This window comes from Castor canadensis, chromosome 9 (assembly GCF_047511655.1).
Source record: "Castor canadensis chromosome 9, mCasCan1.hap1v2, whole genome shotgun sequence".
Taxonomy (NCBI): Eukaryota; Metazoa; Chordata; class Mammalia; order Rodentia; family Castoridae; genus Castor; species Castor canadensis.
This window is the reverse complement of record NC_133394.1, coordinates 56,450,170-56,477,167: the sequence shown is the minus strand read 5'-3', so window position 1 is coordinate 56,477,167 and position 26,998 is coordinate 56,450,170. Positions and strand designations below refer to the sequence as shown.

Sequence of the window (26,998 nt, the reverse complement as noted above, 5' to 3'; positions counted from 1 at the left end):
GTAGTCCAGTTGTTATTATAAGAATAAGAACTAGTATCCTTAATATTTGGAACAATTCAGAATTTGGGCCACAAAGCATGTATAGTTTTTTTTTTTTTTTTTGGTGTATATGATCACAGAAAACACATTGAAGGAGATATAGACTCTCCAGGGTTTTTCTTTTGAAATTTAAAAGTATGTTGAAAGCAAAGTTCTGTACCCCTTTATTTGAGAACATCCATTTTTTTTTATCACAGAGACATTTGCACCTAAAAATGCTACTTAGCCACTTGGAAAATGTAGGCAACTGAGGAATTTTCTGAATGAAAAAGTATCATCTGATTAATAAAATTAGCCATCAGAATACACAGCCATTCTAAAAGTATGAATTCTAATTATGTTACCTGATTTAGCAAATAAAGATACAGAATGTCCAATTATATTTGAATTCACAACAATAAAAAATGTTACTATGAGTTTATCCTATGTAATATTTGTGACATATCTTTATGAAATAAATTATTAACCTATGATTCAAACACAAACAAATATATATTTTATCAAGCAAACATAGTTCTAATGCTACTAAGTTATGTTAAGTCAAGATCTGAAATTCAATTAATATTTTAATTTCAACTTACCCAACAAAGCACCTGCATACCATCATATTTTTCTCCCCTATCACTACCCTGAGGCCTTTGCGGTTGCTGTGTATTATGTTGAAGTGCAGTTATTGCAAGGAATCCTTACAAATACCCACCCATACCATACAATTCAAACACATTTGATGTATCATTCCAAAAACACTACAAGTTGTATTTCTCAAAAAATATTTTTACTAAATTATAAGTCATACAGAGTTTTAAACAGGATAAAATATCTAAAATGAAGAAATGACCTTGTATTTCCAAAAGAATGTTCATATTTTTGTTACACAGCTATTTATTTATTCACTGCTATAAAAGTGTTAGTCATTTTGTATAATTATAATTCTACAAATGTTTGTTAAGCATAATAGGAGTATATTGGAAACATAATAATTTGGTTTTCAAAATTTACTAAAATTCCCAAATTTACAAAAATTACTTTTTATGATAATTATTAATTCATGTGAATTGACTATACATTTACAGATTAATGTTTTAAAATCACCTAATGCTGGGACTTTTTCCATTATCTAAATTGCTATATGTGTTTTTTAAATGCTAATCAAAAGATAATATATTAATAATCTCACAACATAAATAGTTAAATGGTTCAAAAGGTTCCAGGAAAACTCTTATATTTTAAAGTATAAAAACATATTTTTCTACCAAAATCAGTCCAAACTATGCAAAAAAAAAGTGAATTCCCCAAAATAGTGACATAAAATCAAGTTCGTTATAGAAAACATAGAAACTCTTGTGACAAAAAAGTACTCTCAATTTCTCAAGGTGAGCTAATAAGTATGCTTAAAATATCATCCTTTTAGAATAGTCTGATATTAGAGGAATGTGGGTAGCCTTAAAAGTTATCCTAATTGACCTGAATACATCCTTTCCTTCATCCCAACACCTGAAAGTAGTGTCTTACCCACATCCACCCAACACCATGGCAAGAATTATCACTCTAAAATCTTAGTGAGGTTTAGTTGCCTTTTGCAAGCCTCATGTCATCTGTAAATACTAAACATTAGATCATTGCACAATTTATAAATCCTATTTATAGATCCATATGGAGTAAGGTCACTGATTTGCCCAAGTATCTAATTGTATTTATTTACTTGTGGGTAATCTGAAGAGAATTGGGTAGGAATATGGGCCTTAGGGAAGAAAGATTAGAATTTGCCATTATAGAGAAAGAGATTTACCATACATTGGTATTGTTGATAGACTCAGAGGCCCAAAATACAAACTGTGCTACAGAAAGGAGCAAAAGAGCCACTAAGAGAGAACTGAGCAAAGATAGGGAGGAGTATGAATATAACTAGAGTCAGCAGATGGCAAGTCTGAGAGATAGAAAGAAGAAGTCATTCAAAACACTGCACTGCCACCACGATTGGAACAATAATTTCAAACAAGTCACAAATATAAAAAAGTACAAGATCTATATGAGGAAAATTGTAAAAATATAATGAAAGAAATGAAGGAAATTAATAAATGGAGAGCTAGTCTATGTTCATGTAGAAAGACTCAGTATTGTTTGGAATTAGAAATAGTTATACTGTTTCTAATTTCAAATTCTACTTGTTCATTGAACAAATTGACTTGTATATTAAACTTGATCTACAGTTCAATAGATCAATTTCTCATTTATAAAATGGGAAAAATAATAAAAGGATTTTGTGAAGACTTAATGGGTTGTTAAATGTAAATGTTAAATGCAAAGTATTTTATTTATTTTTTAAAATGTTACTGGAAAGTCAACCAAAAGTGTTATCAGAAAATCAACCAGAAGTGTTGCTAGAATGTCAGCGCAGCCATCTACCTCAGTCCTTCTTTCTGGTAGGAGAAGAATTCAGGCAAGGTGTAAATGTAGTGAAAGTGATAGTAAAGTTTATTAGAAAAGGAACATACTTTTAATAGGTTGAAAGGGGGTCATCCCTAGAGGGAGAGAGAACAAGAATGACCAAATGTAAAGTACTTTAAATAAGTGCCTGGTAGGTGGTAATCCGATATATACAAATCAAGTGGTATTTTCACCAACAGTGAAAGGAAAAAGAAAGAATAAACATCATTGATGATAAGTTTCATGAAGCAAAACATAAACTCTCAAATGAACATTTTCCCACAAACTCACTCACGTACTGAATCTGTGATTTTTTGTGAACATCTTTTTGAATGTCGTTCACAGCCACAGATTTTAACTGTTGGTAGCATTGACTTTCCCAATTTATGGTTCCTTCACTTGCACTTAAGTTTCTAAATGCAAAAAAAAAAAAAAAAAACTGGCAATTAAAAGAAGGAAAAAAATAAAACTGATTTTCAACTGCTCCTTTTAACTCAATTTCAGAATACAAAAGTTATGTATGAGCAGGTAGAAACCCCTTATAATTTAACATTCCTTTCCTGGCAAACTATCTAAAAATACCCTGTGACATTGAAAGAAATATTTTCTGTTTTTGTTGTTTCTTTTTTTGTTTCTGGTGGTACTAGGGTTTGAATTAAGGCCTCATGCTTGCTAGGCAGGCTTCATACCACTTGAGCCATTTCAGCAGTCTGTGTGTGTGGGGGGGGTATTTTTGAGCTAGGGACTCACTTTTTGTTCAGGCTACCCATGATCTCTACCCATGATCCTCCTGATCTCTGCCTCCTGAGTAGCTAAGATTACAGGTGTGGACCACAGGTACCTGGCCAAGGAAATATTTCTTAACTATTACTGTATCAAAACTTTGACATTGGGCTGGGGATGTGGTTCAAGTGGTAGACCACATGCCTGAGACCCTAAATTCAAATTCCAGTACTGCCAAAAAAAAAGAGAGACAGAGAAGCATCTCTGACAATCTTATGAAAACTGTAAGTGCTTTTGTAGGAAAATGTGATTCGATTTTGGAAGAAGAATACATTTGCTTCCAGTCACATATTCCCCTGAAAAAAAAAACTCAAATTGTAAGTCAAGAGGAGAATGTGACTGATTATATGTTGCATGTTTGAGGCCATAAATCTCACTGTTCAAAATGTTTATTGAAAGCGCACAATTGATTTTTTAAAAATCGCCACTGTTATGGGCATATGAAACTTAGCAAAGATGAGGCATGACCATCAACTTTTCAGAAAATAAAAGTTTAAAAGCTTATCAAAAACAATACTTACTCTTATAGGGGAGGTTTTACTTAGTAAAGTTATAATAATACAGCAAGCAAGAGATACAGAAAAAAGAATACCACCACCTACGGTCACCTACCCCCCCATAGAGGCAGGTGGGAGAAAAATGCCTGAATTTTGGATTCAGGTGCACAAATTCCAAATTTTAATTAATTACTCTGAGTCAGTTTTCTTTTCAATTAATGTGAATAATGCAATCTAAACTCACAGGAATGTTGTGAGGATTAAATTGTGATGATATTTATCATTCTTAAAATAGGCACTTAATAAATGCTTTTGTCTCCTCTAAAAAATTACATTCCAAAAATATTATTAGCAAACTACTAATGCACACGCTTATATATGCCTGTGAAGATAGGCATAAGTGTATACACATGTGGAAAGATATGTGTGTGATATGAAGTCAGCCACAAACTGCTCAGATGAGAGGTTGCGAAGGGTAGCAGACGAGGATTTCAGGCCTAACGAACTTATGATCTCAGGTGAATTATTTCTTTGGATGTTGCTGATCTCCTTAATAAGTAAATACTGTAAACCCAGTTTGCTCCATATTTAACAATGTATGATGCTATTACTAGAGAACACTGTATTAATTTAAAAGTCATTATCATTACACATACATAAGATCATTTAGAGTCAGGAGGATTGTCCGTGTGGGCTAATGCAGGCAAAGTTAGTGAGATCCTCTCTCAAACCCAAAATAAAAATGAAAGGGTTGGGGGTGGTGGTGGCTGAAATGGTAGAATGCTTATGTAAGGCTTTGGGTTCAATCCCCAGCACTGAAAAAAAAAAAAGTAAATCTTTAGTCAGAGTGGAGGGAATTTCTCAGATACATTTTCTACTTTAAAATCATAATATGGATGCTGTCGATAGCTACATTTCACAGTGTAGCTGTGAGGAGACTTTAATACTCAGCATATTAAAAGGACTTTGAACTTACATGCACTAACATTTCCTAATGGGAAATCTAGAATTGGACATAGAACTGGTTCTTTCCATTAGTCTAAGCCTAAGCCTAAGCCTAAGCCAGATCTTCTCTGTCATCTTCCCCCAATGCATGCTAAAGAGCTCAGAGATCCTTTTTCACAATGGGTTTAATATTTGACATTCTTTACCAGTTCACTTCGTATTCTGAAAGAATTTTAGTACAATCCAGACATGCACATACGAGTGTTTCAGTCCCAAATGTTCATTCTTCATGAGGTATGTATTCCATTACTTGCAACAAAATAGAAAATATGCAAATGCCTTTTTATAAAGCTCTTAGTCAGAAATAATTCTTTCTCCATGGAATTTTATAATTTTTTTCCAATTAACAAGTGAGAACTATACAATACTCTAGTGCTGTTTCTAAAGAAATCCCTTATCTTTTTCCAGGGATTTCTTTCTCAGTCCTTTTAACTATTTCTGGGAGGCTCAATGTTCCTAATCGTTGGGCTTTAGAGAAATTGCAATAGAATTTAAAACTAATAAATGCCCTATTAGTTAAAGCATGTAAAGGTACTATCACTGACATAAAGAGAAAATACAGGCACATAGTCTACCCCTTCAAGCTTGAATAAACTTTAAGTGCCTTCCTCAGAAATGAAGAGAAGACATCTGGCCCTGTTCAGTAAATACCTGTAGGCATCACAAAGGAAGAGGTAAAGAGGACAGACTTTCCATTTTGGCTTCGAGCTTTTCCTAATTAAGCCTGAAATCCTAGTCTGCTACCCTTACAAAAGCTAAAGTTAGAACAAGTGAGCAGGGTAGCGTATAGACTAGCAAAGGATCAAAATGCAATAAATATTCAACAAATGAATGAAAGGAAAAAAAAGCAAATGAAAACTGCAGATGTGTCATCTCACTTTGATTTCACTTTCAGACTTTGCCATCTCCTCAAATATGGTCTCAATTTAACTAGTTGAGTTTTTTGAAAATGCTTTAAATAGCTTTTAAAAACCTCATTAGTCTTAAAAGTTATTTAAGTTTTGATCACACATATATTTGTCCCTTTCACTAAAGAAGCCTCTTTGTTGTTGGTAGGTACAATATCAGCTTTTAAGGGAAGTGTCATTGTGAATGGAAAGTGATATCTTACTTGTTTTTCACTACTTGTAGTTTCAGTCTGTGTCTGAAGGCCTAAGATGCAAGAGATCTGGTGGCGTAAGTTCCACTTCAAGCCCAGAAGGCTGATGTTCCAGTTGGAAAACAGACAGTAGAGAGAGCAAATTCTTACTTACCTTGACTTCTGTTCTATTTAGGCCTCCTATAGGTTGGAGGAAATCTGCCTCCATAGGGGAGGGCAATATGCTTTACTGGGCCATATGTTCATCTCATTCTGAAACACTCTCACAGACAGGTCTTGAATAATGTTTAACCAAATATCTGTGCAAGAGTTGACCTAGTCAAATTGACAAGTTAATCATTGCACCTAGTTAGGTCAATTTTGTGCTATTATAATTGGCTATTCTTATTTTGTTGTTGTTGTTGGAGTTTAAATCTCCTGTGAGTCATATTGACAGGTGTGGCTAGCTGTACTTGGAATATTTGGGATGCTCAAGTTATGTGTCTATGACTGCATTTGCAGAATAATGGATCTTGTAACTGTTTTTCATTTTATACAATTTGACTCATTTCTTTATGGTTGAGTTTTATGAATTCTAGGAGTTTTACATACTCATAGTTACCAAGCAGTTTGCCTTCTCTGAAGGAGCAAAGGCTTATTCCCCTCCCTTACTCAGAGGCACTCTGAGGCAGGCCAACTGAGCAGAATTGTCATAGCTCTTAGGACAAATGGGCTTACAGTCCAGGTGAGGTCATAGTCTTTCACTAGCAAAGTCTGGGAGGTTACAAGGAACTTGTCCTGCCTCTGACTGGGCTTACCCACTAGCCACAACACAGGCTCCTGCAGCTCTGTCTTCATCTCTGCCTTGCTCTGGGCCAGCTAGTGTACTCCTCATTTAAGTGTTGAGCCTTCAGTACTCCATCTGATTTTTTAGAGGGCAATGGACTCTGCGATGGTGTTCATCTCTCTGGAGAGCTGGACATAGGGATGTTGCAGCTCCTTCAACAGTGCCCTGAAATCCAGCTTCTCCTGCATAACCTCCAGGAAGCATCTTTGCAGTTTCTCCTGTATGGCCTGGCAGCTCTACACACACACAAAATCACTCCTGCTTCCAGTGACCAGGGCTGCCAGGTGAACCAGACATCCACAGCTTGCCTTCTGGTCCTCAGCTGTCCACACAGCCCAGGCCCACTCTTCCTCTGCATATGCTAGAACAGCACCTCAAAATGCCACCATAGCTGCTCTGCTTTCTAGGTCCAATGTGATCATGAATTGGACCCAGGAGCTTCTCCATCTCTTTCCCCAGGGATAGCCAGGAGGCTCAGCTGGGCCTGCAGCTGCTGGTTCTGCATGCTGGTGGCTTCCAGCCACTTCTGGTTCTCCTGCAACTCCTGGAGGACATTTGGGTCATCATCTTGATTTGTACCTCATCATACTGCAGCTGGTCCAGGAGCTGGGTCTGCATCAGTAGCTGATGGTGCAGTGCCTCCTCCAAGGTCAGCTCATCTGTCCACAGGCCGCCACGTGCTGCTGCAGGTGGGCCAGGCACTGGTCTTGCTGCTTCTGCAGACCCTGAGCCTCTTGGCTCTTCAGCTCCACCATCTACTTCAGCTTTGCCAGTGTGTCCTGCAACTGGCCCACCTCCTTAATGTGCTGCTGTGACTACAGTGTGAGCTCCATGTTGTCACTGGTAAGCCTGAAGAAGCCATCCTGCAGCTCAGACAGCTGCCCCTTGAGCTCGTGGTTCTGTAGGAACACAGGGCTGATGGTGGTGCAATCCTTCTCCGTACTCTCTGGAATCTTCTTGTAGTCTTCCACCTGTTGGCTCTCAGTTCAGTCAACTTGTTGTCCAGCTAGGATGCTTGACACATGCAATGCTCCTTCTAGGACTTCATGGTGCACATCTATTCCAACTCGTGCTGCCTCTTCTGCTGACACACACCCTCTCTCATCCCAGAGTCGTCTTGTACCACTTGCTCTCCAACTGTAGCTGTTTCAGCACCTTGTCAGTTTCCCCACGTGTCTCCAGCTGTGGCTGTACCTCCATGGCCTGCTGTAATTGCTGGTTACTCTCAGTGGCTTCAGATCTGCTGGAGAACTGTAGCAGCAGGAGCTCAGACATCTCCAACTTCTTCTGCAGCCACTCCATGGTGAGCCACAAGGCCACTTTCTTGGTCAGTACCACTTGAAGCCTCTCCAGTCCTGACTTCTGTTCCTTCAGGTACTCATTGTGTTCCTGGTTCTAGTACAGTTCCTGCTTTTTGGGGCATGTGTCTCTTTAGTTAGCTCCTTACTGTACCTCTCTGCCTGCTTTTTCTGTGTGTAGACAACAGACACACTCAGCTCCTGCTCTCTCACACATTGCTGCACAGACTGGAGGTGGCTGGCAAGAGCCTCAGAGTCCCCTACTTTCTGCCTGGCTGCCTGCAGATGTGTTGCAGGTCTGTTTTCTCAGGCACCAAAATCCCTATGGTCTGAATGTTAATCTGCAGTTGGTTCTGCAGAGCTTCTGCTCATCAACCAACTTCTGCTGCATTCCTTCTCTTTTTCCCGTTAACCCAAAGTGTCTTGATTCTGCTGTTTCAATTCCTCGATCTCGCTACTCAGTTATTTGTTTGTTAGATAGCTGGAGTCCTGGGCTATTGCTAACTCTTGGCACAGGCTTTCCAGATCCTTCTGGTAGTACAAAAGGTGAGGCCTTCCCTTTGGATGCAGGGTATAGACTCAGATACAAGACCATTGAGCTGTTAAGAAAGTTATTGCAGGCTCTTGATTGTAGATAGTCTTGGTCATATCTGTGAGATGAGGTGACACTTTTCTGGTGGTACACCTTCCATTCCTCCTGCCCTCCATTCTTCAAAGACGTGTTGTCCTGTCCTGGATCTCCTGTCCTCACATGGCTTATCCCCTCTCATCCTCCAGGCATCACCTGCTCACCTGCTTCCCCTCCATCTTCTCTAATTTTATGAATTTGAGTCCTCTCCCTCTGAGTCCTCTCCCTCTTTCTTCTGGTTAATTTGGTTAAGAGTTTGTCAATCTTGCTGATCTTTTAAAAGAACCATCTTTTTGTTTCATTTATTATTTGTATTTTGAGGCTCCATTTAATTAATTTCTGCCCTGATCTTTATTATTTCTTTCACCTACTAACTGTGGGTTTTGCATGTTCTTGTATCTAAGTTGCTCAGTTTTATTTATTGAATTGTCTTCTGTTTTTTTAAAGCTAGATGACACCTGCATAAAATCAGTTTTCTTTATTTCTTCACATGAAGATTGTGTATGTTTCAGGGGACACCACGTGATGTGGTTTTTTCATAGTTTAGCTGGAATATGTTTTCTGCATTTGTGCAAATAAGTTAAACTGAACAATTTTCCTTTTTTTTTTCTTGATAAAGAAAGAAACTGCAATGCAATTTAAAAACAGGCAGGCCATTAGAAAGAGCCTGTGTGACCCTGTGCAAATGCAACCAAGACCAGGCATCCTACTCCCGGCTCCTGAGTCTTTGTGGAGCGCCAGTGGCCTTATCCTGAGGACAATGGCATTTTGTGGTTAAAGTGACTTGGGCACACCCTGAGAACAGGGTCTGGTCCTACACATTCATACTGTGGGGGGGGCAGGAAGGGGAAACCTTTTGATACATGTGTCTATTGGGTGATGCTCAAATTAGAGCATATATCCTTTCTTTGCAATGAAAACATTCAAAAGCTTTCCTTTTAGCTTTTGTGAAGTATATAGCACATTTTTGTTGTCTGTCATCCTTCCACTCCAGTTAACTACCACACTGCAGCGGGAATGATCTTCTAAAAGTGTCAATCACAATCACGTTCACTTCCCTTTTTATTTCTTTAAAATTTATTTATTTGTTTTTTAAGAAAGACAAAGCATCTTTGTTGTTGAGGTAAGGATAGCTATACAGAGATTCCTAGCATTGCTTCCATGCACAAGTGTATTACAACCCGAATTGATTCTTCTCTACCTGACCTCTTCACTACTTCCCAGTCACTTTCCCATATTGACCTTTGTCATTTTAAGGTTACTGTATTAGCTCCTCTGCAGTGGAGCATCAAACACTTTCAAGTTATGGGTTTCCTACCTATTCCCATTCCTCCCATATGTGCTCTCCCCTTAACGTGTGACCCAAGTCCAACAACATTACTGCCTTTGCCCTAGATCTAAAGTCCACATATGAGGGAGAACATACAATTTTTGGTCTTCTGAGCCTGGCTAACCTCCCTTAGGATGATGTTCTCAAGTTCCATCCATTTACTTGCAAATGTTAAGATTTCATTCTTCTTCATGGCTGAGTAAAATTGCATTGTGTATAAATACCACATTTTCTTAATCCATTCGTCAGTAGTGGGGCATCTTGGCTGTTTCCATAACTTGGCTATTGTGAATTGTGAACAAACAAACACAAACAAGAAATAGAACAAAAAGACAAACAAAAATTCCAGCTTCAGGAACAATAGAATTTCAGTCTTAGTTTAAGTTCTGGTGTTACTCCTCCAGCAGCCAGTCCTGGTGTTGGCATTTAAGCAGAAGCTCTGTCATAGTCTCTCCAGGTGGTTGGGTAGTGTTTTGTTTTTTTTCTTCTGTCTTTCAGAGGCAGCTGCTTGGTCAGCTCCTCCCTCAGTGAAGTGTGGCAGTTTAAGTTTGTATGTTATCCTCAGATTCCAGAATCAGCTCTGTAGTCCACCAGCTGTCCTGCTTTGGAGTTGGGTTTTCACTCTCCTTGATTACTGGGGGCTGTTTCTTTGCCTCACCCCCTTTCTCTGGGGCAAAGTCAGTGATCCATCAGCCGGCCCCCTGCTGTCAGTGTGTTGTGATGGTTTGCTGATTGTTTTTCAATTTTGCAGCGTCATTTTTGACTTTGGATGTTGCTCACTGGTTCAGGAGATGAGCTTGTGGACTGCTACCTGCCCTATTTCAGGCAAAGGCTTATCACCCGCCCGCTGTTGGCCCTTCTGCCTTTCCAGCCTTTGTTTACTGAAAGTTCATGTGGGGATCAGCGCCTTGCTTCTTCCCTCAGTGCATTTTCAGCAACTCCACCCCTCTGCTGTGTGTTAGTTTTCAGTTCCTCATTTATTCAGGTTTTTTTTATGTGGGGGGTGGGGGTGGGGTAGGGGGGTCGGGAGTGAGGGGGGAGTGGGGGTGTGGGGGGTGGGAGCGTCAGTCTGCCCAGGGGGCTATGCTGGTTTATCCCAGGCGTGGCTGGGGGAATACTGTGTGTCACTTGGTGCTCACCTGTTGGTCTGCTGAATGTCTCCCAAGAGGTTTGGAGCTGGCGTCTGGCGGTGTGGGAGCCCTCCTGTTTCCTCAGTGTAACGTGGCATGGAGAAGCTTTCCATGGGCTAGGGGCTCAGGGTGTCAAAGTTTTGATTTTCCTTGCTGCTTTATTTCCGCCAAGTGTGGCTCCAGTGTCTCAGCGTCTCTGTGTTTTGGAATCACAGAGCTCACACTGTCTGCTTCTGTACTCTAGTCGCCATCTTTGAGATCTCCCTCACTTCCCTTTTTAAACCTAAACTTTGAGTGGCTTCCCGGCATAAGTTGCCTCTTTCCACGCATGATCTGGCTCTTTCCTATTGTTCTAAACTTTTCTTATGCCAGTCTACCATCTCTTCTTCATGTTCCATTAGGTTTGCTCAGAGTTGCCAAACCCTCTCCTGCTTAATGAATGTTGAGTTCTCCACCTGATATAGTTGTTTTTCCAATGTTTCTGCTTGGCTCACTCATATTCATTTTACATTTGCACTGGAGATATGTTTGTTTGCTTGGCTATTATTTGTCTCTCTACATCAAGTTTAATTCCCATATTACAGGGACCATTTATCTCTGTTAACTAAGTTCACTGCTATATACTTAACCTTTAGCATTTACTTGACCACAGTGAAGACCCTTTGAAAGAATGGTTATCATTGCAACGTATACTTGCTATACATTTATTTTCATCATCACTCCTTCTTGAATGTTTTGTGGTGATAAGATTAGGGTGCCATTTAATTTTTCTCATTTTCTAAAGAATCATGAAATGTGGGCATTAAAAAAAAGTTTTACTCCTATGTGTGCCAAAATTGTATGAAGCCCTGGTTTCAGTCCACAAGACCAAAACCAAAAAAAGCATCATTTAAAGTATGATTTTGAATAAGTTACAAATCTAGCAAAATTTGCACAAGATCTGTAAGAGAGAAAATACATTCTCACTTTCTTTTGAAGATATAAGAAATTATATCTTGTTAATTTTGAAGTTATTAAATGTTAAATGTTGAAGTGTTTAAAATAGTGCTGCGTACATTGTAGATCTGATACACAGAAATCAGGTGGTGTTTTCATCAGCATTGAAAGAAAAAAGAATACATAAGCATCATCATTGATAAGATCAAAAATAGAAAAACAATCAAATAAAATTATTCTTCAGTATTTACTCACTAGCATACTAGATCTCCATAATTTCTACAAATTATCTTTTTGGATATCACTCATAGTCACAGATTTTAAATGTTGGTAATGAGGTATTTCCTGCTTTATGATGGCTCATTTGCACCTAATTGTCTAAACTGTAAAAAGAAAAAAAATTATTGCAAAGAAGGAACTAAGTAAAACTGACTTTTAATTTCTTTTTAAATCTCTCACTTACCAGAATTTCAAAGATTATATATGAACAAGTGGAAGTCCTCTATAAGTTTAACACCCAAATCTGGCAAATTATACAAAAAAAGTACCCTGTAATATATGAAGAAATGCTGTATAAATAACCTCTGACACTGGGCTTGGGATTTGTCCCTATTGCTAGAGCACCTGCCTAAGGTACTGACATCACACTACCTTACAGCAAAAAGGAATAAAAAAGGATCTCTGATAATCTCATAAAGCCATAGACCCACTTCATAAAAAAAATCTGTATGTAATATTCTACAAATAAATCTTAGGTTAGATTTTGTAAGAATACATTTTTCTTCAAGTCATATATTCCCCTGAGAATGAAACTCTAATCGTAACATAAGTCAAGAGTACAATGTGACTCACTATGATCATTCAAATTTTAGGCCACACCTCTCATTGTACAAAAATCCTATTTTTGTGGAAAGTCCAAGATTGAAGAAAAAATACCTACAGGTATAGGTGTATGAAGATTAGAAAACATGAGGCATGACTATCAACTTTTGAGACAACAAAAGTTTCAAAATTAACAAGAACAATATTTATTCTTATAGAGGAGGTATTACTTAGTAAAGTTATAATGCAGCAAACAATAAATACAGAAAAAAGATTACTACCACCTCCTATTTCCTACTTACCTCCTAGCAGTTCCAGAGAACTACTAACACAAGCAGGTGGGCTGGAATACAAGAACTTTGGATTCATGTGCACATAATTTCAAATTTTAATTCTTTACTCTGAGCCAGTTTTCAATAATGCCATCTCAACTCACAAAAGTGTTGTGAGTATTAAATTGAGATGGCATACGTTCTACTTAGAATAGGCACTTAAGTGCTTTTTTCTCTTAAAATTACATTTCAGAAATATTGTTAGCAAATAACTAGTTCATATACTTATATGTACATGATGTGATAATATGTATGAGTATATTCATGTGGAAGGATGTATATGTGATATAAAGCCAGCCATAAACTGCTCAGAGATGAGGGGTTGTGAAGGGCAGTAGACTAAGATTTGAGGCCTAACTTTGTCACTAACGAATGTATGATCCACGCAAATTACTTTCTCAGACATTCTTAATCACATTGATAGACTCCAAATCCAGTTTTTTCCATATTTAGCATCCTATGATTCTATTGCTAGAATACTGTATTAAATTAAAAATCATTATACATACTTAAGGTCACAAATTACTTTGGCCTGTTCATTCAGTTCTCTGATATCTACTAAACGCTTCACAATTTTTCTTCCTCTAAGTTCTCCTGGCTGGCTAGAAGATGCTCCTTGTCTTCGATACCTCTACAGCTTCCTGAAAAATGAAAAGCATATCTGTCAATACCACTATCAGTTCACATAAAAAATCTGTACCACCATACTGACACCTAAAATCAAAGACAGCATGCAAAATCAAAGTCATCTATGCTGAGTAAGATGATTAGAATTCTCCACTGATTCAAATCCCTTCATTTTCATAAGGAATCTATTTAGTTGCTACCTACATTTCCCCATGAGTGTGCTCTGCATGCTTTCAAATGGGACTGGCTAGGCTGAGTCCCATTTGAGATATGGGGGAGATATGGGGGAGACCCATATCTCTGAGTCACACAGATACTCTGCAGGAACAGAATAGCGCTGATGTTGGGGTGTCAGGCCTAGTAGGTGATTTACAAGTTGCTGCCCAAAGGTGAGTTTGTGGCCATCTCCACTTACTGAACTTCCATCTGAGCTCTAAATAACAAACAGTAATGTTAATTTAAACATTCTTTCCAAAAATAAAGCTCCTTCATGGTATAATAAAAATGTTAAAATAATTTTTAAAAATCATTATCAGAATGAAAGCATAGAGTAACTTTCTTTTTGACTGCTAAATAACTTGACACTATAGAATATAAGTATAGATGGAGGACATATTTTCACATGTATACTTTCATTTTGTGTATGCACATTGTCTTCTTACAGATTCATTGTAAGCATCTTCATTAAGATATAAATCACATATCAAAAAATTTACCCATTTAAAATGTACAATTTGATGGTTGTTAATATATTCACAAAATTGTGCAATATCATCATACTCAGAAACATTTTCATCACTCAAAAAGAATCACTCTCTTCCCCTCCCCTTCCCACTGCATTTCACCCCACCCAACCCAGTAGATATGTTATCTACCAATTTACATTCTGTCTCTGTACGTTTGCCTGCACTCCACTTTTAATATTATTATTTTACGGTCAGTTTAAGGCACATTATGAAACACAGAATTCAATTAAAAGATAATTTTATGAAATGCAGACTCAGGGAACCACCATTCACTTCCCTTTCTCCACAAATAGCAACTAATGTACAGAATAATGTTGAATTAATTATATTCCTGTCCCAGTGTAAAGTCCAGTCCCAAAAATTTCCTGCAGTGAGTCTACTTAGGGCATGGATTGCGGAAGACATGATATCATCATCATCCTCATCTGACAGGTCAGATACACTCACTGAATTAAGGTCAGCCTTAAGCCTTTTGCCAATGTTAGGATCCATGTGAACATCAATCCCACACATTTTCCACAATATATCGTGTGTCCAGGTTCCAGCACTACTACTCTATTTTTTTTCTTTTTTTGGATATCTTAGCACCATGACAGAAGTCATACTTACAGATGCCTAACCACACAATATAGATTGCACAGAAAAATGGCTCAGAAATAGCAGTGCTAATGATTTAAGTATTAATTGCACAAAGGAAAATGGTTTTGACTGATTTACATTTTTCAAATTCAATTTCATACTGGTTAGATTTTCATTTTTCGTTGAACTGTGTTCAATCAAAAATAAATTAGGTATCATTTAATCACATGGCACTATGTTTGAAAACAAGTTTGCAACTTCCCCCTATGACTATAAACACCTCATTCCATCACCAGGCTGAATTCTTCAGTGACATCCATACCTTTCCCTTTGGGGAAGGAGTGATGATGCCTATCTTTCTTTGGAAGCACACTAATAATCCCTATTCTTCCAACTTTCTTCTTCCTTTTTGAAATATGCTTCCTTTTTGTCATACCAAAAAAAAAAAATATACCAGTAGGATTTTGAGAACCTAAATTCTGGGCCTGACTATCATTAACTACAGAAATTTAGACCATTTATCCTCCTCCGGTATCTGTTCTTAACTGCAAAAATACTCGTTTTTGCTTGGTGCTTTATAGTCCTTTATTATTTCATTTATCTTCGCAGTGGCCCTTAAGACTTATGTAAGGCAGTATCAAACTCATTTCATTGTATCTCTTTGACATTGGATTTGGACAGTCTACCCAAGATTCCATAGGCTGAGCTAAACTCATGCAATGTTGCTCAAGATCCAAGCGCTGGTATATGCTGTGCTCCTAAGTTTATCACGTGAAAGAAGCTGTCATTTCCCCAGGTCACATTGTGCTCCTGTTTATCACGTGAAAGCAGCTGTCATTTCCAGGTCCCTTCCATTTATGCTTCTATTTTTTAGTTTTTCTCTCTTCTCTCAACTAGCATGAAAAACAGAAAATATGTATTTGACCACCAAATTTCACTTGTCCTAGTTCTTCGATTTTTAACCGTTCTTTAATTTTTCTTATATTTATAAATTAAATAGGAAAAAGTTACTTTTTAAAATAGCTCCCAGTGCTACCTTTCTGAAAGCTTCTGTAATTATCTTTTCTGTTTGTCCAAGGAGAGATTGCTAACACTTTACTAATACCAAATTACATTTCATAACTTTAAAAAGTTATCCTATACTGAAAATCAATCAAAACAAAGGAAATCTTTACTAATTCTGATTCCCGAGGAGTAATAAAAAGGTACTTCCTATTAATTTCATATCCAGTCTCCTGTATTTACTTGAGAAATGCCATTATTCTCACCATCATCTTTCCCTAACAGGAAAATGTCAGTTTTAGAGGAGTCAGGAAAGCTCTTACTTTTAATATTCCTTATAAAGAATTAACTTTCTAAATTGGAAGGTGAAACTTTAAATGTTAAATGCAGGATTAAGGCCATATGACCTGATGTGATGTGTCTAAAATAACACGTTATCTCTTTCATTTCTAAGAATTTTATAGCTGTACTGATTAGCTCAATAAATAGTATGCTAAGTAGGGAGCATCAAACACAACATAATTCATAGAATTTAATATGCTAAAAATAACGAAATAAACAGGACACGGGGATAGGAAGTACACAGAGGAAAAGGAATCTTGTGATTTTTTTCATTTTGATTGTACTGTTTTCTTCCCTTCAGGAGGGAAGACTTTGACTACTTCAAAAGTAACAAAATATTTGGGGAGGAAATTTGCATCTTTCAGTTCCAAAAGGTATTCTTGTCCACGTTTCTGGAGAAAGTTCATGGTTATTGAGAAGTGTCAAGACCTCTACAATGGAAATTTTGCCTTTGGGGATGTTTGTAATCTCCAAATTACAGCGAATTCCTTTATACAATCTGAATTCCTTTGCCTCTTACTGGGATTCAGCATCTTTTATCTGCAGGGAGGATTTGGGATCTTTGGAACCAACATACACATCTTTTAGTAATGACAGCAGCTTGTTATCTTTTCTAACAATCTCTCCTTTAATTTCTGGATGGTGCTCATGTGTTCTAGTAAGAGGCTCTTGGACGGATGCTTGGGAGCCTCCTTGGTAGATGGCTTCATCTAGTTGATCTTTCACTCTGCTCCATTCTCCAGGTTAAAATTGCTGATCAGGTGAGTCACCAAAGCCTCCATGACTTTATAACATGATCCCCTCAGGTTCATGATGCACCTACTACTCTCTCTTTAAAGAAAGAAGTGGTATTCGTTGGAAAGTCCTAAGTAATCTTACATTTAAGAAATAAAGTGTATTCTGGATATCCATGTACAATAACTAGTACGTTTCATGGTGAGATCTGTCACAAATGTTAGGCTAGGAGTTTGATTTCCACAGTTTCCTTCCTTCTTTATCCAGAGAAATACAGATTCCCTCTCTACTCCCAATCTGATCTACCCATGGATGTAATGGGAATTGCATGAGTTTACATCATTAGCCAGATTTAATTAGGTAACCAATCCATCAAGAGAGAAGCAAAAGCAAGAGCTAAAAGAGTGCTGGTGAAAGTTGGGATCTTAGTATCAGTAGTTTCTTGAGGGTCCTTGACTTGACCTAGTTCCTTCTCTTGATTGAGATAGCATTCCTAAGTATAGAAGTCATCTGTGAATGTCCTTTGGTAAGCTCCCACTTTTAGTGATGCTAGTTTGAGTGGATTATTGTCACTTATAAGCCAAGAGTCCTGGCAAAGGCATGTGACTACTCTCCCAAATGCATTTGCTTCAGTTATCCCCCTTTCCTTCTAGCGGTGAAACACCTTCACTTTTCCAGTTTTCTGTCAATGGGAACTGTAAGCCTCGGTGCTTTCTCTGAGAACTTACTCGCATGAGGCTAAGGTTGGGGAAGATAAGAAGAAGCAGTAAAGAGAGAAAGGAAGTCCACTAACATTAATCTACTTCTACTCATCTCAACATTTTCAGAGCCCTTAAAATGTGTACTTTTGACTCATCCTGCCAAATTTTAGAACAGGCAAAATAATAAAAATAATAAATAATAAAAATAATAAAAATTTACATTGTGTTATTCCCCGTAGTCAAGACATTACTGTACTTCCATAGTCATCTCCTACCTGGTTTCCTAGTCTTTACTAGCCTCTGATCCTTGAAAGGGTCCCTTTGAAAGTGCTATCATTTGCTTTTTGCTCAAAAACACTTAATGGCTTGCAATTTCCTGCCAAGCCAAGTCTAAACACCTAAATTTGGTATTTATGATTTTTCACCTGTTTCCACCACACTGAACAACTCTGTGTTTTAACATTACAACTCATATTATACTCTCTGCCTGAATTTTCTCTGGGCTACAACTCTCAGTTTTTGTGTAAGCAACATTTTATTCATCCCTTGATTCCCTGTTTAAGTGCTTATTCTTTCAGGAAGCTTTCTCTGATCCCAATATGCTCTAGTATTTGGACGTATTTTCTCCTTCTTGTTCTTTTAATAGTAATTTTGTTTTGAATGTCTTATTGTGCACATCACTTATTCTGATGTATCTTTACTGCTACGTGCCTTAACTACACCACCACAGTTTATATTTACAAAGACTAAAAAGACCATCTTAGACTTTCCATACACATTTACAATGCATCTTGTACATGGTAGGTTTCTAGTTAATACTTAAACACATACAAATATGCCAATATTATTCTTAAGTAAGTTTTAAAAATTAGTGAGCAAAAGTTGTAATTGAGTTCAAAGGTCCTTCTCTTTAAAAAGGCAGAATTCTGTGACATACATAACAAAAGTCATAGTAAATGTAAACCTATTTGTCCTGGAGTCCTATCTACTTCATAGATGCCATCTGGAATTACACCTGAACAAAATGGTTCCCAAAATAATTTTCAATACAAATATGCTTGTGACTAAACACTGTGCTCAAATAATTCACCCAAAGATAATTATCTAAACACAAATAGACTTACTAGCCTCTCTAGATCTCAGTCCCTAATTTATGGAGCAGAAGGGCTACCTCAAGGACTCCTGAAATCCACTCCATATCTCAGAGTATTTTATTCTATGATTTTCACAATTTGCCTACAGTGTTAGATTCAAGTTCTGCTTATGATTCATTATCAGAGTCACAGCAACTGGTCACCTCTGAAACTCTAGGGAGATTGCTATTCAGTATTTGTAGAATGCAAATGACATAAAATGTTCTTTGACTCCTTGGAACTGCCATATAAGGTCAGAGACTAGACATCATCCATCAGTTCTGTCTGCTCTTTGACAAGGAGTAATTTGTGGGGAAAAAAATGGCTAGCAGCCATGTCAATATCAAGATCATGAATGTAGCCATAGAACATACCTGATTCTAACTAAAAGGCATTTTAATGCCACATAGCCTTCATCTGATAACTTAAGCTTCACAAAAGAGGTAATTAACTTCAATAATTTCAAATAGTACAGGACATATACTCCTTGTGAAACACCTTTTAAACAAAGTAACACTTTCAGAAAGAATTATCCAGGAGCAGCTGGCTCATGCCTAAATCCTAGCTACTCAGGAGGCAGAGATCAGGAGAATTGTGGTTAGAACTCAACATGGGGAAATAGTTTGGGAGACCCTATCTTGAAAAAACTCATCACAAAAAAAGGGCTAATGGAGTGGTTCAAGGTGTAGGCCCTAAGTTCAAACCCCAGCACTGCAAAAAACATTTAATGGCTAAAGGAATTAAAACCTTTTCTATTAGTTCTTAATGGAAACTAAATATCAATCTGAACTTGACAGTGTATGGTCTTAAATGAAATGTCCTTTTAAAACTCCCTCTGAATCCTAAATTGGTATTTAAACATTACTTAAAGTTGGGTTTGTCATTCCTCTTCTAGGTCCTTTGGCATTTTCTCACCTGAATTTTCCCAATTCAGACATGTTACAATTTAGTTTGTGAGAGAAGATCAATTTGTTATCGAATGACAGTTTCTAATATGTGTTTTTTTAAAAAGATATTGCCAATAACTAAAATCTAAATTATATTTTTGAGCCATAGGGTAGCAATGTTTCACATGCAAGTTCTAAATTGTCATAATTATCAGCATATTAATGGGTTTTGGAGGGTACTAAATTACTTGCTTTTGTAAACTGCCATTGTCTGGGGGGTGTTTTGGAGAGGGGGTCAGAGGAAAGTGCACAGGGTAGTTGTTTTATTGACATGTTATAAGAATTCTAAATGATAAAATGGAAAAATTAGTTCACTATTTGTACCCGTCCCCCACGAGAGCACTGTGAGCCCTACATCCTGTAAAGGGATATGTGGTTTCACAAGTCATGGCCCCCTGGGGATGCCTCAAAATGTCACAAAGCCAGTAAGCAGGAGGCTTTCACAGAATTGTGCATACATTCCTGCAGAGATATGTTAACAGACCACTCCACTCCTGACTCTTCCCTCCCCAACAGAGTATATTCTACATTGTTGAAAGAATGTAGACTTAGGTGCTGAATTAATAACTATTTTTAATTTGACTTTGATTCAGAGTCTGAGGGCATAGTTCTCATTTCATATTTCTTATGCAAATTCTAAATGAAGGGAAAAAAACTAGCTCTAGCATTAGGATAGAGATGTACTCAACCTATGATTATAGGTATGTACCACCATGCCTGGCCCCTGTTCTGTCTTTTATGAGTACAAATTTATTATCTTCTTTCAAGATCCCTAGGGAACAGAGATGTTTCATGGATCAAAGATGGACTCATGGATAAATTACAGGAAAAAATCAGAGTATGAACAAAGCTTCAACTATTACAGTACCAAAAAGAATGTCTTCTGTTTGGTATACTTATCCAAGCTCCTGAAACCTGTAGTTTTTCACAAACATGTTTTATACCTTTAAGTATAAGTTGCCCTATTTCAGAAAGTCTAAACACATTCATATATCTGTGTATCCTTTAGTCTTAAAAATAAAGACTTTTTAAAAATTGAAACCTCTTATAGAAAATAAGAGACATTCACAATCATTTGTCACTAGATTCCTATGAATTTCTGGTATTCAGTTATCCCAGGATGTCTCAAAGCCATCGGCAAAATGTATGAAAACATTCTTAAATGCCCTTTGCTAATCAGAGACTCTGAAGAGCATGCAGTAATGAGAGTAATTTCAATGGTCACTATTAGAACAGAACCAGTGTCAATGTCTCCAGTGTTATTAAACTGTAAAATACACTCAAGAAGAAATAACACAAGGGGTAACTATTTTTAATTTAAATATCTTCACAGATTCATATAATGACAATCTTGAAAGGTTGAAGCCTAGAAATCCTCATTATAAAGAAGTTTAGATAGAAGTTTCTTAAAAATTAAATTGCTTAAGTAAAAGGCATTTACCACATACATTTTTCTTACTTAATTTGCAAATGGCTAATTACTTATTTTTCCATATCTAGTTTCTGTTTTAGTTGTGGGTAGGATGCTCACTGTGACAACCACCTCTGGCGCAGATAGTCTTCCTAAGCTCTGTTCATTATGCGATTTAAAAACCGTATTTCATTTCCTGAGACACAGGCATCCCAATGCTGCCCCTTATCTACAAAAAGTTTTTTTTAACACTATCTTGCAAACACAATCCTAAAGTACAAATTATTTTAACAATTGGACACTGGTTATTTAAGGTAATTTGTAACAATAGAACACATATCTCTGCATTTGCTTGCCCTAACTGTTACATTTTGGCTAGACAAGTGTTGGTAGGATTTCCTTGCTCATACATATGTTCGTGTACATATGTATTCCTGAGAACTGATCCTAAATTATAAAGAGAACATTCTTATTTATCTAGATATACACATAATTTGGAAGTTTCATTACCACTATTTAGTATTAATAGTTTATGAGCATTTAAAAAATTTCCTTCCCTATTACACATGAGGTTATTAAACAGTATTCTGAAATGTCCTTTTGTTTCCATTTTACAAAGAAGTCTAATCCGAAGATTTCTTTGATTAAAAAAGACAATAAAAATATTCTGAAAAGTAAGATCATTTATAAAGGTGAAAATTGAGGGTTGTCAAATAGGTGTCAATCTTATGACTATTGTAAAGCATACGTTGAGGGCTTCAGAGGAAAGTCTCACACAATTCAGACTATGGACAGATAATGGAGTTCAACCTCCCTCTTTACTACTAAATTCAAGTTATATACTATTCTCCTGAGGAATTCTTTGTTTTACTGCATACTCATAGAAATGTTTAATAAAAATATCCCATTTTTAATCCTGGAATTAAAGGAATATGACTTGATTTTTTTGTACATGTGAAGTATTTGTGTTAGGAAGGCAGATTTCCAGATCATTTCTTTCAGTCAGCTGAAGGAAAGACTCCTAAAAGCCTGAGCTGATGTTTGTTGGACACCAGGTAGCACACTTACTACTTCATTGGAAGCCATGTGAATATCCTTATGTAATGCCATCTGTTGTTCATTCCAATTGTCATCAGCAGCCTTATAATTCAGCCCAAACAGCACAGTTTTTGAGAATTAAGGGATGGCAGAAAGAAAAGTAGAACTGATGATATAAATGGTTTACTATGGTAAATTAACTTTTACAGCTGCAAAATTTTGTGGATCATTAAAAATTATTCTCCCAAACTGCTGCATTAGAAGTAGAAAGTGTCTAAGAGGATGCACTCAACATTTTTCATTAACAAATAAAATGTTCAGCGGAAATAAGGCAACTGCATAATGGCAATGTACTGTACATGTGTGTAAGCAAAGGGCCTATTTGAATGCTTGCACCTTCCCTCTCTATTGTACTCTGAAGTTACATCACACTCTCTTTTCTTCTTCTGTAATTACAATGAGCTACTACTTTGCTCAGTACACTAACATCTCTCTCATCCAAGCTTTATCAATGATTACCTTATCTACATCCAGTTATCAACTATCCTTCCCACTCTTGTCTCTATCTTCCATCTATTAACAGAGTTTCTGGTGTCCTAAACTATGCTTATCATTTCTTATTCATTCCAATAAGGCCTTTTCTATGGTCACAGTGAAAGTCTCACAGTCATTCCAGTAGATGGTATTTACTTAAATTTCAGTGTTATTACTGAAACATTAAATCACTACTCTGTTTTTCACCATTTGAAACCATATCCAACTTAGGTGCATGTTCCCTGGACTCTCTATTCTAAAATGACTTGGGCCCTTCACTCTTGTTCTGTTCTTACTTACTTCCTACTTTCTCAACTAATCAGACATCTGTGTCAACTCAAATACATGAGTTAATTAACATCCGAGTGCTTGCCAGTGCTCATCTCACTCCTTTGACACATATTATCTTACTCAAACCTTCCCTCTTGAATCCTTATCAGAATTTAGTCTTTTCCAATGGGTGTGTCAAAACACACATTTGTTGTATTTTTTATTCATCCACGTAGTTACCTCCATGCTTAAATTATGTTCTTAGGACAGGGACTATATATCTTCATATCTTAGCAAGCAATACCTCAGTGGCCCCGTGGTGTTTTCCTGAACTCAGTTACTTTACACTGCTTCTTGATCAGCTCTTCATCTTCTGTCATTTCTCCTTCACATTCCTCACAACTGTGGAATGTCTTCATAATTTTGCTTGTGGTCCCATAATTTTAATCTCATTCTCAACAAATAAACATGCCTTTCTTTCCCAGTTTCTTCCTAATTTCTTTCTCCAAACTGCCCCTTTTCTTTGGAAATGCACTCAACCATCAAAAAGTAGCATGTATTCAAGCCACAGTTCCAATCGTTCCTATACCATGAGGCCCTCAATAATGGTTGTATCCATGAAGTGTTCTCTCTCATTTATATTATAACACAACTTTCTCACTGATTCACACTTGGTTTAAAGGTTTGTAATAGTGTATGTATAACTATCTAATCTTCCCAATGAAAGTGAAAATTCCCAAAGCTTGGCAACTGTTACATCCATGCCATCTTTGTAACCTCCTCATCATCCAGCTTGGAGTTACATGCTTTCTGAATAAACAACTACTGAATGGGTTTGTAATTTCTTTTCCTTTATACATATATAATTTATACAAAAAATAATTTCTACTTTCAAATATAGAATGAAATGAATAACGGGTACTGTCTCTATGTAAGTAATAAGAAAAATCAATCTGTAGAAAATTTTAATTTACTTTTATGATTGGTGGATGGATAGTTATAGCTATCTAATTTTGCTACTTTTATGTCAATAAACTTTTAGTTCACATTATGAAACATCATGGAGCCAATAAGGACACAAACTTGCAACTATACTTTATGGTGCTAGATCATCTTACTAGAAATTTTTATAATACTTCATTAACTTTCTTCATGAACACTTTCTGCATAAAACCATGTGGTTTTTAAGCCTTATACTTTAAAAAAATCCAGAACTCTAAGGAAAAAGAGATAGTTATCTACATGCCATTTGAGAACAATACATCAAAGGAGGGTTTAAAGTGTCAAGAGTCCCTAATATTTTACTGGTCTCATAATGATATGGATCACTCCCCAAATGTTGTGCACCATTTTTGTAATTACTAGTTATTAAGGTCTCAGAGATCATTTGAAAGCAAATAAAATTAAAATTTTGCCTAGAGTATGATTTATTTCAATAATTATTTTTGTGCACTTGGAACCATGTACAAGCATCATTCCAGGCAAATGTATTTTTATCATTCATTCAACTATCAATTAACCATCTATGAACACTGTTAGATGCTAAGGATACCTGTATAAGAAAAAAACAAATTATATGACTCAGGACTACATTTGAGTAGCAATTGAGAGAATCTTAGCCATTTTTATATAGATGCACCCTATGATTAGTACAAGGCATTGACTTCTTGCAAAATTTAGTGAATAAGTATATAAAATAGACGGCAGCCCATTACCGAAAATGAGTATTATAAGAAAGTCAGATTTCAAAATTCCTGTGATTAAGATAAATACTTCACCAGTGGCCACTTTGATAGGGTTCAGATTTTGATCAAAAATTAAAAGAACAAAACTGAGACTAATTAGTGAGACCCCATGTCAAAGGACCAAAAATAAAAATAATAATAAATCATTTTGGAAAAGTATTAAATAGCACATTTGTAAATATTTAAAGAACACCTTTTGGTATTATGTTTTAAAAGAATACATTTACCTGAGATTACATCCTACTATTTTAAATTCCATTGTTTTGTTCTGTTTTATCTGCATTAATGATATTGCATCCAGAGAGTTATAAGATTAAATCAGATCTACAAATCCGATTGATCTCCAAGTTGACAAGGTGTGAACATCCTTTGGGATCTCTGCCCAGGATCTTCTCTGTCAATATTCTCAGGCTTCTGCCATCCTCAGGTGTATTCTATATAGAAACATTCCCACATTCCTATACCAGTGCACATACACAGATACAGAGACAGGTTGCCAGTGTACACCATAGAGAGAGAGATACAGGGAAGGCATGCATGCACACACAGGTATGCTCATGTGCAGAGTCAGAAACTTTCGCAAAGCACCCACATACACATACTCTCACAGAGCCATCCTTATACAGCTATTAACACATTCACAGTAGCTCCTTCACAGAGATAAGCATGCACAAAGAGACCACATGCAAAAGTACCCAATGCATAGACAGGGCCATCATCCCAGTTCAACAGGGGCATATCCCCAATAGGGCCATATGCCCTCATAGATAAATATCCCTCCAAAAGATAGGAACTTCTTTAAAGACATTTGTTTCCCACATACACATGTACACGCATGTCTACAAACACACACAAGTCTTGTTAAAAAATAATTTGGGGATGCTTACATTGGACTTCTCTATCCAGGAACTGAATAACTGAATAGAGAAGATAAATAAATGGTAGAATGGGTAAAGAATTTGATTTCTGTGACATAATTTGCTATGTCACAAAGCTGAAGGCAAGTATTTTAACTACTCTGAGACCTTTTCTCCTCTATAAAATGAGAACACCTCTACCCATCTGTTGGATTGCTGTATAAAATAAATACTAGGTTTCCTCTCTTCTCTGATCAAATTCTTACTAGTCATTTAAAATTATGTACATTCAGGCCTCTGCATCTATGGGTTCTGTCCCCAGGAATTCAATCAGCCACATATTGAAAATATTCAGAAAAAAAACCTGTATGTACTAAGCAGGTACACTTTTGGTTCTCATATTTATTCTCTAAGTAAAACAGTATAACAACTATATACAGAGCATTCACATTGTATTAGATGTTATAAGTAATCTGGAAATTATTTAGCATAAAGCACACAGTAAGATGTATGTAGGTTATGTGCAAAGATTTTGGTATCCTTGGGAGGAGTATTGCCCTAAATACATTCCCCTGAGCATACTGAGGTTGAACTGTATGGCTTTTTTGAGTTACTATTTTAAAATGATCTTTCATTTCAGAATGTGTTATAATGAAATACATTACAATAATAAGAAGAACAGAGCATCCCTACTGAAGGCTTGCTATGTTCCATGCAGTATTCTAGGCACTTTATTTACACAATCTCATTTAATCCTAACAATAACTCTAGCAATTGGTGTTCAAGTTTACCCAACTAGCAAAGATGATTGAAACCAAAGTTTCTAAATTCTGGCCCTTAACCATAAAATAAAAATTCCTTATCAATTCTATTTATGTAATGACTATTTCAAAACAACTATGAAGTTATTAATTACTAAAAACAGAAATTTATCAAAGGATTCCAGTTTGATTTGTAGTCTATGAAAAACTGATAAATCTTAAAAGATAAAATGCAGTACTAAAAATTATTACACATTTGTGATATGAGATTTTTTTTTTCTTCTCTATATGAAATTTTAAAAAACTTTTAGGTTTCATATTCTGTCTAAAAGTTAGGAATGGGACAAGAGAGTTCACCCTCTCTACTTTTATTCAACATAATTTTGGAATTCCTGGTCAGAGCAATAAAACAGGAAAA

At 36.5% G+C, this 26,998-nt stretch overlaps 2 pseudogenes; both read right to left on the bottom strand.

Annotated features, from left to right (window-relative positions):
* Window positions 1-1,125: 1,125 nt before the first annotated feature.
* LOC109691904 (golgin subfamily A member 2-like) lies at window positions 1,126-15,038 on the bottom strand (annotated as a pseudogene).
* Window positions 14,641-26,764, bottom strand: LOC141410893 (NADH dehydrogenase [ubiquinone] 1 alpha subcomplex assembly factor 4-like; annotated as a pseudogene).
* Window positions 26,765-26,998: the final 234 nt, after the last annotated feature.